Source organism: Pleurodeles waltl, chromosome 2_2 (genome assembly GCF_031143425.1).
Source record: "Pleurodeles waltl isolate 20211129_DDA chromosome 2_2, aPleWal1.hap1.20221129, whole genome shotgun sequence".
Taxonomy (NCBI): domain Eukaryota; kingdom Metazoa; phylum Chordata; class Amphibia; order Caudata; family Salamandridae; genus Pleurodeles; species Pleurodeles waltl.
Window position 1 is genome coordinate 373,421,762 of NC_090439.1, and position 18,566 is coordinate 373,440,327.

The following is an 18,566-nucleotide window of genomic DNA, read 5'->3' on the forward strand; positions in this document are numbered from 1 at the left end:
GTTGGTGCTGGTGTTCCGTCACCTCTTTAGCCAGGATTTCCTGCTCCTCTGCACTGAAGCAACACTTTCTTTTCTTTCTATAAATGTCCTGGCTCTTGTATGGATCGTCCTGGCTGGTTCCTGGTCTGCTGTCATCTTGCTAGGGTCTGTAGTGGCATCTGGGATCCATTTTGGCTCTCCTCGCATATCCGGGTTGCGTTGTAGTAAATCGACCCACAGTCATTTCCTCCGTGCTAACGTCATTTTCCTTTACGATTTGACGCCGCGGTGTGCGTCAAAAATAATGACTCCCATCTGTTGATTGCGCCGCCGTGCGTCAAAGTATAAATATGACGCCCGCACGGTGCTACGAAATGGCGTTAGCCGGCGGTACATTTTTTGACGCAAAACTTTGCGTTAAAAAGTATAAATATGGCCCAATTGTATTTTGTAAGTTTGCGCCGCTTTTGCATCAAACAATGACGCAAATGTGGCGCAAAAAAAGTATAAATATGGGCCACAGTGTGTGGACGAAAATTCAAAAAAAAAAAAAAAGGATCCACGGTTTAGAATCCTCTAACTTGAACCATACAAAGCCCACATCTAGGTACAGAGAACACAAATAACAATTTTTTGGAGCAAAGTGAAATAATTACAGGAAAACACCCACACTTTGATTTTCCAGAAACCACATCCTATTGGTTTTACACTAACGCACAAAAGCGAACTTGAGAACCATGTAATTTAGAAAAAAACATGCTAAAGAATGTGGTCACTTTTATTATTACAATTTTGGTCTGTCAAAGTTGGATCACTGACAGGATCTGATATGACAACAAATTATTATTATTTTAGTCTCCATGAAGTATAACCAGCACCCGACTTTGATTTTTTGAAACGGAAGTCTCACAATTCCTGGAATAAAAGCAAAGTGAGGTAATATGACTGAATACACCCCTCGCCCCCCAGCTGTGCTATGTATTTTTCCTTGCCACCGGTTATAATATGTGCAATGTTCTACAAAATGTACATATGACAAATCAAATATTTATATTAACTGGCTTTCACTATCAAATCAATTTATATGTAGAGGAAACCTCTCCTGAAGGGAAGTAATTCAGGCATGCTGCTTTTATTTAGAAGCATGGCAGACAACCGACGTTGAAATAGACGAACACCACCAATGTTCTGCATGAGTGAAACTGCATATAAACCCTACGGGGAAAGGCAAGTGGGTCCTTTGTGCCTCTACTTATTTCTAAAATGTCAACAACATTCCACCCTAGCCAGTGATTTAGGAATCAGTTGTGACCAGTTTGTTAAATGTATAGGGCAGGATTACCTAGCAAAGAGCTGAGCGGCACTTAGAGGAATTACGCAAGATTTTAGCGATAAAACACTTCTTCTATTTATTGTTCTCTTGATAAAAAATAACGTTTCGGGATATCGATTGCAGTGTAATGGAAAGCAGTGGCGCAAATATCCTCCGAAAATAAATTTGTATTGATTATATATAATTTGCGTTGACGTGACAAAGTTCCCCACATAGCCCTGGTTGTGAGTTCTCGCAGCAAATCTGTCATCTTCGGCTCGGCTGTCTCGCTGTATTCTAATTGCTGAGAATGTTAGAAAACACGGTGACACCGTACACGCGATCCTCAAGAGTAAAAGCTGAAACAAATTGAAATGTTTTATCTTCTGCTCAGGGGGCGTCTAGATAGACAGGGTCCCATGTTACAATTATGGTGCGAAAACAAGAGGGGCAAATTCATACTCTGTGCCGTTTTTGTTCCATTTTATTTGGTGCAAACTGTGTACCATATTAACATTTTGGCGCTAGACCTGTTTAGCTCCAAAATATTGGAGTTAGCGTAATGTTTTGGATGCGCCAAAACACCTTGCATCCTTTGTGACAATGATATGCAAGGTAGGCATTTCCGTCCAAAAAATGACACCAACCCCCTATCGCCATATTTAACTTGATGCAAAAACAACGCATAACTAAGAAGCGGAGCAAAAAATAACGTAAACCCCAATTAGCATCAAATTTTAATGCCTGGCCGTTAAAATGAGGCCCACACACTACTACTTAAGGCAAACTCACAGAAGCAACATTGGCAACCCACAGGACAAGATGGAAGTGTTACTGCTCCAGCTTGGGACACAACGCAGAGGACAGCAACCACAGCAATACTCTCTTTCACCACTGTAGCAACCACAAGCACCACCACGGCACCCACAAAGGCAACGCAGAAGGCAGGTGAGGACATTCCGGAACAGGACAACCCTCCTTAGCCGTAGGGAACAAGACCTCATCAGGACTTAGAGTCTCAACCGGCAAGCCATGGTACACCTGCTGCAGCACATTGAGCCCAGAGATCACAGCCAGGCTGCAGACACCACATAACATACCACCCATCACAAAACTGCTAGATGTCCTGCATATGCTGGCAAGTGGCTCCTTCCAGACAAGGGGTGCACTGGTTGCTGGTGTGTCACAGCCGTCTTTCTCGGTCTTCCTGCCAAAGGTATTAGGTGCAAACATCTCCCTGACACCCGACCACAACTGCTTTCCCAACATTGAGACCAAACAAGGCTTTTACCCAATTGCTGGGTTTCTGCATGTGCTGGGTGTAATGGACTGCACACATGTTTGACTTGTTCCACCTACAGCAACAGACCACTTAAACAGGAACTGGAAACATATGCATTCCATAAATGTGCAGGCCATAGTGGACCACCGTGGGTTATTTAACAACATTGTAGCCAAGTATCCTGGTAGTATCCATGACACCTATATATTCGGGCACTGTATGATCAACGAACACTTCCAGGATGGCCATTATGGCAATGGCCTACTCATGGGTAAGTCAACAAACCTAGCAATATGCACACAACACACTAACCCTGTAGGACACACAAGACATACACCACTCCAAAAACATATGGCCAGAGTAACACAGATGTGCAGGTAATAATACATATGCACCATTCTGTAGTACAGCACAATCAGTGCACAGCACATACACATACACCTACATGTATATAACACACCCACAACTTGACAGGCACACCACGTGAAGGACAGGTGGAGCTATGTACCCTTTGCTAAATCATGCTTTACAAATCTCTAGCAGAACATACATCAAATGCCAGACAACTGGTGCCAATACCAACTACATCTCATCTACACGTACCTGACTTACATGTAGTGTGCACATACATCTGATGAATTGGGTCACATACATAGGAATACCAAATTAATGACTTCACATGCCATGTGCCAGATTTGTGAAAAGTGGCACCACACCTACTGTAGTGCCACCTCACATGCACCACAAACAGACCCCCAACACCATCATGTCTGAACCATAGACAATAAATGGCCCACCATGGGGCAGACTCACTGTCAAACAGTGCAGATCAGGGATGCCATAGTGGGACCCTGTAGGAGTATAGAGGACATTACTGACCCTGACATGCACTGTGCTAAAGGAGACATTTGTAAAGTAGCTGTGCCAGATCCCATAGCCTGCACTTTGCATGTGTTGACAGTATAAATGCTGATTCATGTATTGGAAGCTAAGAGAAACACCGGTAGCAATATTGATCATCCTGAAACAATGGGATACACACCCTTGTACACCTGATGGCTGGTACAAACATCAGCCGCCACTCAAGATCACTAAGGGCCTTTTGTAAAAGCCCCTACTGCCATCGTCATGCCCTGCACTGTATGTACAAGTTGGTGGCTGACCACTCTTTTGTGTCTTGATGCCACCTTGTAAATAGGGCCCCATCCCACGCAGCACTTTGTGTGGAAGGGGCGTGCAATGTGTGTTGCTGTAGGTGTGCCAGGGCAAGACACATAGCATGATGCCACTGCCCCAGATGGAGGTGTTTCCCAAAACCTTAGGCAGTGACAGCATCAAACACCACACTAGGGGTGGCGTTTGCAGGTTGCAATAAGGAAATATACTTTGATTTGTCCTTATATGATTGTGCCACCTATGTGTGCTGCATACTGCTGCACACATAGAAAGAGCATATTGCCCATGAAGATAGTTTATGTATAGAAAGTTGTCCCTTCCTGCACAGATTTATCCTCCCCCACAGGGCTGCCATCCATGCACCCTGGTGCGTGGTTGTTATCGTTGGTGCATGGCTTCATATATGTTGCGGCGCAGGGGACAACAAAGTTTTGCCCTGTAACATATTACACACAGTGCATTCCTGCATAGTGAAAATGATGCAGCACGGTGCTTCCAATTTAGGAGCTTCATTGCGCTCTGTCATTCACCCTTTAAAATTGGACTAAGTGTTGCACTGCATCTGTACCACCACATAACAAAATGGCTGGGATATCCAGGCTTTGTACAGCAACTATGTTATCTCTACATCTGACCCCATTGTGATACAAGGATGTGTCATGTCCCCTCTAGTAATAGCACACTGCTACAAAGATGCACTACACAACACATGGTATATACATACTGAGCATCAATTAGGAATCCAAATTATATGTCCCAGGTTCTTGAGCCAATGCCCAAGATTGTCATGTCCAACAACACAGTGCAAGTAACACTTAGCAAGTCCAGGAACTCACACCATACAACAAACACATCTGATTCAACAACAAACTCCAACTAACAACTGCCATGCTACACACAAAACCTGTTGCAAGCTTTAATGTCAATTTTTATCTCTTGCCTTTGCAGTGGATCTGGGTTACGTCATACAGCCATCAGTGATGAACCTATTTGCTAACCCTAACACAGCAGCAGAGAGTGCCTACAATGAGGCACACCGTCAGATACGCAATGTGGTGGAAAGGACATTTGGCATCCTCAAATCCAGATTCAGGTGCCTGGACCTGACAGGAGGCACCCTCGTTTATTCTCCACCCATTGTGTGTAAAATAATCCTCACATGTGCCATACTGCACAGCACATGTGTGCAAATGAATGTGCCATTGTATGACTAGGTTGCTGTCCTGTCGAGAAGGAGGATGGTGCTGACGATGCGGAGGAGGAAGCAGCACAACACACCTGCTGGGGTATGCCGGAGACAACATATTGTTGACAACCTTTAATACATAAAAAACACATAAACCACCATGTAAATATTGTAAATAAACACTTCTAATTTTTCTACCAATTCTGCCTTTGTCTATTCAATCTCCACTACATATACCATCAGATTTAGATCTAACCTGAGGGAGCATGTAACAAACACTAAAGTGACAAGTATTGTAGCGACTGCATATGTGTTGTAAGAGATTTTACTGGCTCAATCACACACATCACTTACAGCCTTATTACTGGTATGTGACAACTGAAGGACACAATCCATGGACCACTGCACATTTTGTACATTCACGTTGCCAACTTGCAATTCAATAGCCAACCACACCCAACAACATCATGGCCTAATAGGATGTATGCAAGGGGCCCACACATAAGGTAGGGGATGTCAAAAAATGTAACATAAATAATGTTGGAACTGAACACTGTCCCAACTCACTGTGATAGTTGCAATGGTTGCATGGAATATGTGTCAAGGAGGGACTTCATTGGTAACTATGGTCATCATGAATTGCCCAGGGATAGTAACCAATGGAAAAAGTCAAGCCTGAACAGTCTATCCATGGGATACTGTCCTGCCACTGTAATGGGGCACAACCTTGACACAGGGTAAACTTGGCCTCACTTATTACACACACTTGTCTTTGGAAGGCACATAGGTTTGGATGAAAATTCATGCAGCTAGGGCTACAGGTCAACTACACAAATACAACAACTATTGGCAAGAGCAATGAGTTAATTCTAAAATGTGTGATCAAAGCATAGTCTGGGTGGAATGTAGACAGAGTGTGTTACACTCACTATGTACTAAATATGTGCACTTGTCAGACAAATATGCTGTCTTCACACATGTCTCCAGAAAATACATATCTAAATCTGGAGACAGATGTGTGGGTGTATTTCCTTGGTAGCAACAGTTAGCCCATCAACAATGCCTGACCTGTGTAGGGAGCTTTAAATAGTATGCTCTGTATTACAACATCACAAACAAAAACGCAACACTCAATCCCACTCACAATACAGAACAATTCCATGGTACTAGCTGTAAAAATGTATCCTATACACGTTTTGGACTCCAAAATCACAATCTGGAGTGGGTGTGCTACTATGTGCTGCAATGTCCAATACGATCAGATATCTAACATCACATTGAGTCAGAGTACACCTAGCCATGTAGGTAGGTTGTTCCAAAAGATTAATACATCTCTGAGATGATTTCTAACCGTTACATCATTCAGTCATGGTAAGAGTCAGCTATGTTGTGGGATGTTGGAAGAATTGGAAAACCATATTCCATGCATGGCCCCTAGTAATCTATGTAGCATGTGTGATACTATGTATACATAATGAAAAGACAGCAGGCTGTCCAACAATGATGATACAATGTGTACCAAGAAACTGTAAAATATGCTGTGTTTATTTTTTGATAACATTCTTTATTTTTAATAAAATATCCTTTCACAAAACAAGTATCTTTCATTTCATGGGTTGTAGCGGCTGCTAACATGTCAGTGGATGGGTTAAGGAAGCTTTACTATGATACAATAGGGGTTGGTAGTTTTGGGAGCGATGAAGCACTGTTTAGAAGGGCTCTAGTTGAAAATAGTCCGGTAAACAGAGCACAGGTGAAGACTTGGTTATCTGGGGAAGTGGTGTATTCACTCCACAAGCCAGCCAGGAAGTGTTGTAAAGGGAAATGTACCATTGTTAATGCACAAATAGATTATCAATGGCAGGCGGACAAAATCAGTCTTCAAGATTTAGCAAGGCATAATAAAGGAGCTCGAAATATTTTAACAGTCATAGATGTTTTGTCCAAGTATGCCTTTGCAGAAGTGCTAAGCGATAAAAGCAGGACTAGCATCACCAAGGCCTTTAAAGCCATCTTCAGGAAAGGCCAACCCCCTCAAAAACCCCAAACAGATGCAGGAAAAGATTTTTTAAACATATTGTTTCAGAAACTATTTAAACAGCAGGCTGTTCATCATTTCGTAATGCACACTGAGATAAAAGCAGCTGTTATAGAGACTTTTTTTTAACAGAACTTTAAAGTCTAAGAGGTGGAGATTTTTCATGGCCTACAACACCTACCAATTCATGGATGTTCTACAGGCTTTTATATATGTTCATAATGCTAGTTACCACAGAACCATCAAAGTGTCTCCCATAAAGGTAACGCTAAATAATTCATTAAGGGTCTGGAGAATGGTGCACAGGAGCCGGTTTACCGCAGGTTGAAAGGGGTCTTTACGGAGGGTTTTCATCAGACTTTTATCGACAAGATATTTATAGTGGAAAGTGTGGAACTTAAAGAGGATGTTTGTATTTACAGGTTAAAGGACTATTATGGGGAAACCGTGTTGGGTGTATTTTACAAGGTGAGTTACAAAAGGTGCCTAATGATCTGCACAGGGTGTGCAGGGTTCAAAAGATCCTGAAAAAGGAAGGAAGCAGGGCTAACATAGAGGCCTTTGCCAAATGGAGGGGATGGCACAAGAAATTTAACAGTTAGGTGTTGGCCAGCTCCCTGCAGGATGTGTGAGTACAGGGAGGTCTCACTGTTGTAGTAAAAATGTAAACACTGCAATTTTTAATGTCTTGAACAACATGTACCCCCCAATCAGATTTCTAATCGTACAGTGAAGTGAAACTGGCTAAACCCGTGGACCTGAAAGGTAACTGGGAGAAATCTAATACCCTAGAACATGGAATACATTTTCAATGCTGGAGGCCAAATTTACTATAAAGCATGCTCAGGACCCCTTGATCATTCATGCCGGCTTTCCTCACGGCTATTAACCATCCGCCGCTGTGGTGATCGAAGCCATCAACAAATATCTAGTCAACATTGAAACGTATGTGAATATTCAGCTGGTGTTAGATAATATTAGAAGGAAGGTGTTTCTTAAAGCTCCAAATCGTGATACTGTGTTTAGCTGTATGGGTAAATTACAAAGAGTCTTAGGATCAGTACAATATATAAAAAGCCAAGTAGAACTGAACCAGTCATGCCCTGATATTAACAGTGTTTTCTCTACACTCTACATGCATATCACCATTGTAGAGCAGCAGATGATCAGTGATAGTTATCCACCGTTGTAAGCTGCGTCCTTGTGAATGTTCAAATTAACACAGTTGTTAACATTCAATGCAACAAACCTGACTACGTCACAATTTCTAAAAAAAATTTTGACACTATTTCGATATTTGATGACCAGTCTCAGCAGGTGTCCTTTAAATATGAGAAAGTTATTGTTAAGCTTCATTTAAGGCTGCCACCCAACAGCAACTATTAAGAAGTCATCATGGTGATTATAAAAATATATGGCGACCGCTCTAAGTACAGGGATTATTACAGAAGCCAGGCAGGATATGGAGGATCACCACCATACTTTCAAGCATCCCCTGTTATGTACAGGCCAGTTTGGGGGTTTTCTATAAGAGAAGCACCCAAAACTCCCTGAAAATGAGATTACTTCTGAAACAAAGAGGAAGGAGAAGCTGGAGGAGGAGTACAGCCCCTTTTCCTGAGACTGTGCTTTGCTGGGTTGGCCTGCAGTAGCTGCTTCTACCTGAGAGAGGACAACGATTGACTTTTGTGTGACTTCCCACTGGTGAAGAATCTTCAAGGGCTTGAATTGAGCTTGCCTCCTGTTGTTGAAGTCTCAGGGACAGCAAAGACTTCTCTCTGCCAACACTTGGGCTTTCTGAAGAGAGTCCTGCCTGCCAAGTGGTGCCATAACCTATCTCTGGACCCTTGAAAGGTGCAACTGGTGGAAAAGGACAGAAATCCACACAAAGATCGCCATGCAGGGAAACTTTCGGCACACCACCCACTTCGCAGCTGAAAAATGTCGCGCTGCCGGCCTCATGGCTTAAATAGATGCTCCACCTACATCGGGGCTGGGAGATTGATGCAACGTGGCTAGGGAAACGATGCGCAACACCCGCTGTGGCTGCTCTTAATGACGCAAGTCCCATGCGGCATGGTTTCTTGACACCGTGCAACCAGATTTCGACGCAACATCGATGGGCACTGAAAATCAACTCAAAGCCTGCCCGGACCCAAGGTGCCTGTCCGAATTGACGTATCGCTCTCCTGCGGAGATGAAAACCAACGCATGCTGACCTGACCGGAGGAGGAACGATGCACGGTGTCGCATGCGAGTGAGAAATAAATGCATCACTGGCTTTTTCTGATGCACACTCACCCGGGAGGTGTTCTTTTGATGCAACCCAGGTACTTTTTCACGCTAACAGTGTTCTCACTGTTTTCTAAAGGATTTAAGACTCTGTTACTTTAAAAATTCATAACTTGGCTTGTGTATGTTGGATTTTTGCCATTTAGGTCTTGTTTTATTTAGATAAATATTGCCTAGTTACCTAGACCTGTGTTGTGTCATTTTGTAGTATGTTCACTGAGTTATTGTGTGTGTTGGTACAAATACTTTACACATTGCTTCTGAAGTTAAGCCTGCCTGCTTGTGCCAAGCTACCAAGGGGGTGAGTGGGGGTTAACTGGGGGCGATTCTCCTTACCCTGACTAGAGTGAGGGTCCTTGCTTGGACAGGGGGTAACTTGACGGCCAACCAAAGACCCCATTTCTAACATTGGTGATCAGCGGTTGGGATTGGACTTATATTTGTACTTGCCATACAGTGATTAAGTGTACAATACTGTTTTCAGTGCAGATCATTATCTGACCACATACTACTTGTCTTTGTGATTTCACTTTTTATCTTTTTGGACTTTACCCTGCTTCCATATTTTTGGAGATCTTCTTTGTTGATTTTTGAACTTCTCATTGGGAACTCTCTCATCTTTTTTGGGCTTTTCATCTGTGAGTGAACTTCACCAACATGCCTCAATCTGAGGATGCACCAGCGGTGTCTACAAACGCTGTTTTTGAGTTGGAGAAGCTGGAGAGATACACAGTTGCTCAACTGAAACGGTTTTGTCAGGATCATGCCTGCCCCATCAGGAGCTCCACCAGGAAAGAGCAGCTTAAAAAGGCCTGGGTGGCAGCCAAGGAGGCTGGGGGACACTCAGAGGAGGAGGATGAGGGTGAAGAGGTGCAGAGTGTTCAAAGTGGTGTAGTGGATGTACCTGTTACGCCTGTGGAGAGGGTCTCCAGGATAGGTAGCAGTGTGTCATCAAGAGATCTGACTCCTGAAGAGTTGCAGGACAGACAGAAAAAGAGGGCTCACCAGTTGGAGTTAGAGAAGCTGAGGATGGCCTTAGAAGAGAAAAGGACAATCTTGGCTTATGAGCTGAAATTGAGGAAGCTAGAAGTCATGAGGGCGGAGTCCAGCTTACATGGTGGCAGCAACAATTCTTTATTCAGTACTAAAGAAGTACACATGCCCAGAGATGCGATGCCCAACTTGAAAGATGGGGTTTACATACACCAGGAGGTTCAGGGCTATGAGGGAGCTCCAGTGATGCGCAGGGTCCCTGAGGTGGATTGGGGAACTGGCATGGGGAGTCATAGTCCTTGTAGTGGGAGGGACACTCTATTGGCACTAGGTGAGAGTGACAGGGAGAGGGGTTCCCCCCAGGGAGAGGTCCTGGTTGTGGAGTGTGGAGACATCCCATAAGAGTGTGGGTTGAGTGTCAGGGACAGTCTCAGGATGGTGATGTGGGGTACTTTTTCAAGGATGAGACACTGGATGGTTGGGTTAAGGGTAGATTGGTTAATTCATGTGATGGGCTATGTGATGTAATTGCTAGAGAGCATATTTCCAGTCCTTATTTTCCAGAGCTATGCCAACACCGGGAGGAGTGCGACTTCTCTGAACCCGGGGAACTTACACTGGAAGCAGACCTCTGGGTGAGTACCAGAGGGTCTGAAGAGACATTTTGGGGGTGCTCTTGAGTGGAGTAGTCTAGGTATTTCCTAACCAGGTGAGTTGGGAAAGGATTGCAGTGTCCCAGGTAGGTCCCAGTGTAGTGGGATCGGTGAGGGATCCCATGTCCAGTCTCAGAGGAGAGGGAATGGGGGTGGGCTGAGGCCCAGGGTGCCCTAGATCCAGTCACAGGTCCTGGAGGGTTCCATGAGGGAACACTAGGAGGGGGGTCTGGCCTGAACTGTAAGGTCATCCGCTGAGGGAGACCCCATAGTTTCAGGAGAACTTTTGGGGGTGGCTGCAGCTGACTTCCCACCAGTTCTGGTGTCTGGCAACACCACTCCTAGTGAGGGGGCGCAGAAGTCCAGAGAGAGGGTTGAAAGGGGGTAGCAGGCCCCATTGGAGAACCTGGAGGGTCAGGGGTTAGCTCCGAGGTCAGACACCCCAGGAATGACCTTGGTGAGATCATTTCTGGGTTGGGTGGAATCTAGACTCTGACAGATGGGCAGGGGTCAGGAGATCTGCGCCAGCCAGACTCACATGTGGCCCTGAAGGAATGTTTTTCCCTTATGGGGAGGTAGGTGTGCTGCCCAGGAAGTCCTGGCTTGCCAGACAGTGTCCAGTCAGAGGGTGGTGAATCTAATTTGGATGGTCAGGTTCAAGGGGTAAACTCTGACCTGATGGGGGGTAGGTGTGCTCCCCAGGAAGTCCTGGGTTGCCAGGCAGTGGTCCAGTCTGAGGGTACAGACCATAGACTTGAGGATCAGGTGCAAGGGGTAAACCCTAACCTGAAGGGGGGCGTTTGCCCAATCACCCCCCTGTGTGACTTCTAGGGGTACTCTCAATGGTGGGGGTTCCACCACCCTAAGAGTAGGGGAAGGGGAGAGAGAGACTCACACCTAACCCCAGTTTAATATAAGGGTACAGAACCTGGATTGAAGGGTCAGGTCCAGGGTGTCCCCCCTGACCTGGACGGAGGGGCTATTGCTAACAGTGCCCCTATTGTGTTGTATTCTGGGGAGGCACTCCTAGTTGGGGGTGCAGGATCTGCAAAAGGAAGGTCAGGGGGAGGGAATCCTCGCCCCAGGCACTGGTCCAATCTGAAGGTACAGACCCTAGGTTGAAAGACCAATTACAGGTTAACATCCGTGCACTGGTGGGGGAATTGTGCAGGACTGCTTCTACAAGCAGCCTGACAATTCTGGACTCTGGGTGTGCCGCTCCTAGAGGGAGGGCACAGAGCCCCAGAAGGGAGTACCAGTGTTAGGCTGTTATCTCTGACCTAGTGGAAGGGAGAGTGGTCAAAGGGTGCCAGGCACCTGGGGCTACTGCCCGCCACCCTCCACAGTCACAGTGGTTGGAGAGCCTTGAAAGGCCTTGGTGTAGGAGGTTGGCCTGGTTTGTCGTGGGTACCTTGGGTAATTACCCCTTATGCCAGGTCAGTAATCCCTTATTAGTGAAATGTAGTAGTGTTCTAGCAGCTTAGGCAGATAGAGTTAGCTATAGCAGATCAGCTTAGGCTGAACTAGGAGACAAGCAAAGCTCATGCAATACCACTTATAGTTACACAGTACTTATGCACAAGTAAAGACAATACTCAGTGTTACCAAAAATAAAGGTTGTTTATTTGGGTAGCACAGTACCAAAAATATCTTGGAGGCAATACTCCTCCTGGAGGTAAGTAATACACACAATATATACACTAGACACCTAAATAGGGTAAGTAATTAGGCATAGGATAGTGCAAACAATAGGAAATGCTATAGAATGCAATGGGAGAAAATAGGTCTAGGGGCAACACAAACCATATACTAAGAAAGTGGAATGCGAATCACAAATTCCCCCCTAGACCAGTATAGTGTGTGCAGAATCACTGGGAGAGTAAGAATACATTAAAGGTAAGTAAATTACCCCACCCAGAGCCCCGAAAATCAGGAGTAAAGTACTGTAAGTTTCCTTAGGACACACTACACCTTGTGATTGGAATTATTGCAAGAATCAACCAAGTCTGCCAACAACAAACAGTGGATTCCTGGACCTGAAGACATGCAAAGGAAGGAAACCAATTCCAAAAGTCTAAAGAAGTTCCAGGAAGGACAGGAGCCCCTGCCAACGCAGAAGAGGGTACAAAAGAAGAGTCCCAAGTTGGATGAAGACTGCAGAAATGCACCCTAGGAAGATGCCAGTGGGTTCCTGCATGATGCAAAGGATGTCTGACATTGTGAAGTTGGATGCAGGCGAGTTTTGGTGCTGGATTCCTCCAACAAGCCTTGGTTCCTGCAAAGTCACGTTTTGCATCAACTAGGCGCTATTTGGACCCAGGAGGGACCTGGGAGCCTCAACTCTGTGTGAGGAGGAAGAAGGAACTCTTAGCACTTTAGAGAGCCCTCAAAGCACCAGATAGAACCCGCGGGAGTCCCAGCACATGGGGAAAAAGGAGGTGCTAAATGCAGTTGGTGCAGCACTACAAAGGAAGATCCCACGCCGCCGGAGAACAACTCAGCGAGTTAAGAGCCGCAGGATAAAGTGCTGGGGACCTGGGCCATGCAGTGTATGAAGGAATTTTGCAAATAGTGCACAAAGGCCTCAGGAGGTGAAGAAGATGTGGTGCAAAGGGGTACTGTTGTTCTGGAGGAAGGCAAGGTCTTACCCCCTCCAAATTGCGACAGCAGGACCTCAGGACTGTCTGTGTCGATGGGGCCCACCCTCTGTGTTCCAAGGAGCATGCTCCTCACTGTGAGAGGAGTCCAAGTGAACCAGTCTTTGACTTAGAAGGTGCCTGCGTGAGCAGAGGAGTGACTCCGTCACCCCACGGGAGATTTTTTCAGTCCTTCTGGTGCAGGGTGAAGACATGAAGTCTTCAGAGCGTGCACACCATGGAAACAGTTTCAATTGCTGGCTGGAGCTGAAGTTGCAGAAGAAAAGTATCCCTTGTGATAATTTGTTGCTGTTACAGTGGTTCCTGGAGCAGGCTGCTCTTGATCCGAGGTCAGAGGATCAAGTAGTAGTTGCAGAGGATTCCTGCTGGAAACTTGCAAGTAGAATCCCTAGGGAACCCATAGGAGAGACCCTAAATAGCCCTGTGAGGGGGATTGGCTACATATCATGTAAGGCCCCTCAGAGCCCTCCAGAGTGCCCCCACACCTTGAAAAGAAAGATCGATGAAGTCTGGGACACACTGGAGGAGCTCTGGGCACCACCCCTAGCATGGTGCTGGACAGGGGAGTGGTCACTCCCCTTTCCTTTGTCCAGTTTTGCACCAGAGCAGGGGACAAGGGGTCCCTAAACCAGTGTAGACTGGTTTATGCAAGGAGGGCACCATCTGTGCCCTTCAAAGCATTTCCAGAGGCTGGGGAGGCTACTCCTCCCCAGCCTGTTACACCTATTTCCAAAGGGAGAGGGTGTAACACCCTCCTCCCAAAGAAAATGCTTTGTTCTGCCTTCCTGGGACTGAGATGCTCAGACCCCAGGAGGGCAGAACCCTGTCTGTGAGGTGGCAGCAGCTGTAGCTGCAGTGCAAGCCTCAGAGAGCTGGTTTGGCAGTACTGGCGGTCCATAGTGGAGCACCCCGGGATGCATGGAATTGGCTCCCCAATACATACCAGATTTAGAATGGGGGGACAATTACATGATCTTAGACACCTTACATGGCCATATTCGGTTTTACCATTGCGAAGCTACATATAGGCATTGACCTATATGTAGTGCACATGTGTAATGATGTCCCGCACTCACAAAGTCCTGGGAAATGGCCCTGAACTATGTGGCGTCACCTTTGCTAGTGCAAGGGTGCCCTCACACTTAGTAACTTTGCACCTAACCTTCAGCAAGTGAAGGTTAGACATATAGGTGACTTATAAGTTACTTAAGTGCAGTGAAAACGACTGTGAAATAGTGTGTGCACTATTTTATGCAGGCTGCCATGGCAGGCCTGTGGAAGGGTTTGTCTGCACTCCTTATGGGTGGCAAAAGAAATGCTACCGTCCATAAGGATCTCCTGGAATCCCAGTACCATATACTAGGGACTTGTAAGGGGGGTCTAGTGTGCTAAATGAAAGTGGTAAATGAAGTCACTAGCCAATAGTGACAAAGTTAAAAGCAGAGAGAGCATAAGCATTGAGGTTCTGATTAGCAGAGCCTCAGTGACACAGTTAAGCACTATACAGACGCACACATTAGGCCATACACTATGAACACTGGGGTCCTGACCAGCAGGATCCCAGTGAGACAGGCAAAAACATACTGACATACAGGTAAAAATAGGGGTAACATGCCAAGAAAGATGGTACTTTCCTACACTGGGGCCTAGCTCCCATCCCTGACAGCTGTCAGTGGCCACTGTGGCTGGCTGTCCTGGTGGTCAGAGTTGTCCCGGGGGGACAGGAGTCACACCCCAGGGGTGGAGTGGGCCACACCACTGTGTTGGCCCTGGTGGTACTATCTGCCCCCTGGAATACATCGGTGAGCAAAGTAAGGTTAGGTGCAGCCCAGATGGTATCTGCAGGTGAGGAGAAGTGCTCCCCAGGGGTTAGTTTAGTGGGCCCTGAAAATCAGGTTACTTCTGAAACCAATAAAAACCTCCGCCAAGGAGAAGAGCTGGAGAAGCTGGAGGAGGAGTACATCCACTTTGCCTGTTACTGTGCTTTGCTGGGTTGGCCTGCAGTAGCTGCTTCTCCCTGAAAGAGGACAAAGATTGACTTTTGTGTGACTTCGCACTGATGAAGACTCTCCAAAGGCTTGAATTGAGCTTGCCTCCTGTTGTTGAAGTCTCAGGGACAACAAAGACTTCTCTCTGCCAGCACTTGGGATTTCTGCTGAGAGTTCTGCCTGCCAAGTGGTGCCCTAACCTGTCTCTGGGCCCTTGAAAGGTGCAGCTGGTGCAAAAGGACAGAAATCCACACAAAGACGGCCATGCGGCAAAACATTCGACTCACCACCTGCTTTGCAGCTGAAAAACGATGCACCGCTGGCCTCATGGCTAAAATCGACACTCCACCTGCATCGCAGCTGGGAGATTGATGCAACATGGCTGGGGAAATGATGCGCAACATCCACAGCGGCTACTGTTAACAACGCAAGACCTATGCGGCACGGTTTCTTGACACAGTGCGACCGGATTTTGACACAACATCGGTGGGCGTGGAAAATCACTGCAAAGTCGGCCTGGACCTGAGGTGCCTGTTCGGATTGACGCATTGCTCTCTTGCAGGGAGGAAAAGTGATGCACGCCGACCCAACCGGAGGAGGAACGATGCAGGGTCTCGCTTGTGAGTGAGAAATCAACGCATCACTGGCCTTTTCCAATGCGCCTGTGCGATGTTATTTTGACGCAACCCAGGTACTTTTTCACAATAACAGTGTTCTCACTGTTTCCTAAGGATTTAAGACTCTTATTCTTTAAAAACTCATCACTTGACTTGTGTATGTTGGATTTTTGTCGTTTTGGTCTTGTTTTGTTTAGATAAATATTACCTATTTATCTAAACCTGTGTTGTGGCATTTCGTAGTGTTTTCACTGAGTTACTGTGTGTGTTGGTAAAAATACCTTACACATTGCTTCTGAAGTTAAGCCTGCCTGCACGTTCCAAGCTACTAAGGGAGTGAGCGGGGGTTAACTAAGGGTGATTCTCCTTCCCCTGTCTAGAGTGAGGGTCCTTGCTTGGACAGGGGGTAACCTGACTGCCAACCAAAGACCCCATTTCTAACAGAAGTGCTACAGTCAATCGCTCAAATGGTCATTTGAATACCTGACAAACAGCAAGACTGATATACTGCTGTTGGGTATGCATCACAAATGGCCTGTGGTGTAGCAGCATGCTTCTATATAAACGTAGGCCATATGTTATGCATCTTGCACAAACTTAGTAAACTCCACCTTTGAAATATGCTGTGCAGACTTGGTTCACATTATAGGCTCTGCATTGGCTTTGCTTACTGCTATCATCATTTAAGCCTAATATCTCTGTCAGCAAAATTTGTAAGGTGAGATTTCCATTCCTTCTGACTGGAACTACCATGCATTGAGAGCCCTCAAGTACAACCAATATACTATTCACATAGTTGTCTCTCAAATTGCTAAAAAGATGTTGACTTTTGACTCTAAAGGCATACGTATTGGCAGCATTGGCAAAGTCTGCATCATCACCCGGTCAAAATTTTGCCCAGTTTGATGAGTGTCTTCCTGCTTTTGCATTATCACTAACAGGACAAAACAAAAGTTGACATTACATCAGCATTCATGATTGTATTTAGCGTTTAGTTATCGTATGCAGCATTGCAGCAATGAAATATAGAAATATCGAAGTTACAAAGTGTGAATTGTAACCCATTCAATGAATCTTGGCCCTAAGGACATCAACAGTAGTTAGCAGAACAAAATATTTTAAGAGTTTTCCTGAATCTATAATGAGAACAGTTACCTTGTTGACCTTTGACCTCTGTGGCCACTGGATCACTCCCCACGCGTACAGCGACACCCAGCTGTCCCCGTGTCCTCCCCCCGCCCTCCCTGCTCCCTACTGACCATCCCTGGTGTCTAGTGGTAAGTGCCATCTCGTAATCACTGCGTGTGTTTACCTCGTTACCGTGTCTTAGCCGTTTGTTATTTGCATGACTCACTGTGTGTGTTTACCTTATTACCATGTCTTAGCCGTTGTTATTTGCATGTTTAGCCTTGTCTTAGCTGTTAGTCACTGTGTGTGTTTACCTTGTTACCGTGTCTTAGCCGTTTGTTCTGCGTGTTTAGCCTTGTCTTTAGATGCTAGTTTTTTGCTGTGTTTAGCCTCGTCTCAGCCGTTTGCTATCTGCGTGTTTTGTCTTAGCTGTTAGTTTTTTAATTTTTGCGCCACCCCGTGTGACCCCGTGCCCCCAGCGCCTCGGCTCCCCCGAGCCGTCTCCTATTCCTGAGTCCCTGCGGCCCCGCCCCCCTCGAGCCCCCATTCATCCACACCTCCCGCCTCCCAGATGCCCCTCCCTCCCTCCTCTCCTTCTTAATGGTGGTCGCTGCGTGACCTGCTCAGCCCCGGACATGGCCTTCCTTACCGAAACCTGGTGGAACGACTCCTCGGCGCCTGACATCGCCATAGCCATCCCAGAGGGCTACAAGCTCACTCGCAGGGATCGCACAAACGGAATTGGAGGAGGAATAGCCATCGCCCACAAGGCCACCCTCAAGGTCCACACCCACACGGGTGACACCTTCAAGACCACCGAACATCTGCACTTCCAAATACACACCGACCCCAACACCACCCTCAGAGGAACGCTCGTCTACAGGCCCCTCTGGACCATGGGCACCTTTCAGCAACTTCATCTCCGACCTCGCAAGGCCCACGCACTCGCCTCTACAGACTACATCCTCCTTGGGGACCTTAACTTCCACCTCGAGAACAACAACGACGTCAACTCCACCACCCTGATCGACAACCTCGCCAACCTCGGCCTCAGACAACTCGTCACCACACCCCCCACGAAGCCGGCCACACGCTTAACCCCATCTTCTCCACAAGCATCCACATCACCTTCAACCACACCACCAAACTCCACTGGACCGACCACCACTACATCAACTTCACCTTCCAGAAACAGGTCAAGCACCACCGCACCCTACAGCCACCCCGCCGCAACTGGAGCAAAGTCACCCAAGACCAGGTGACCA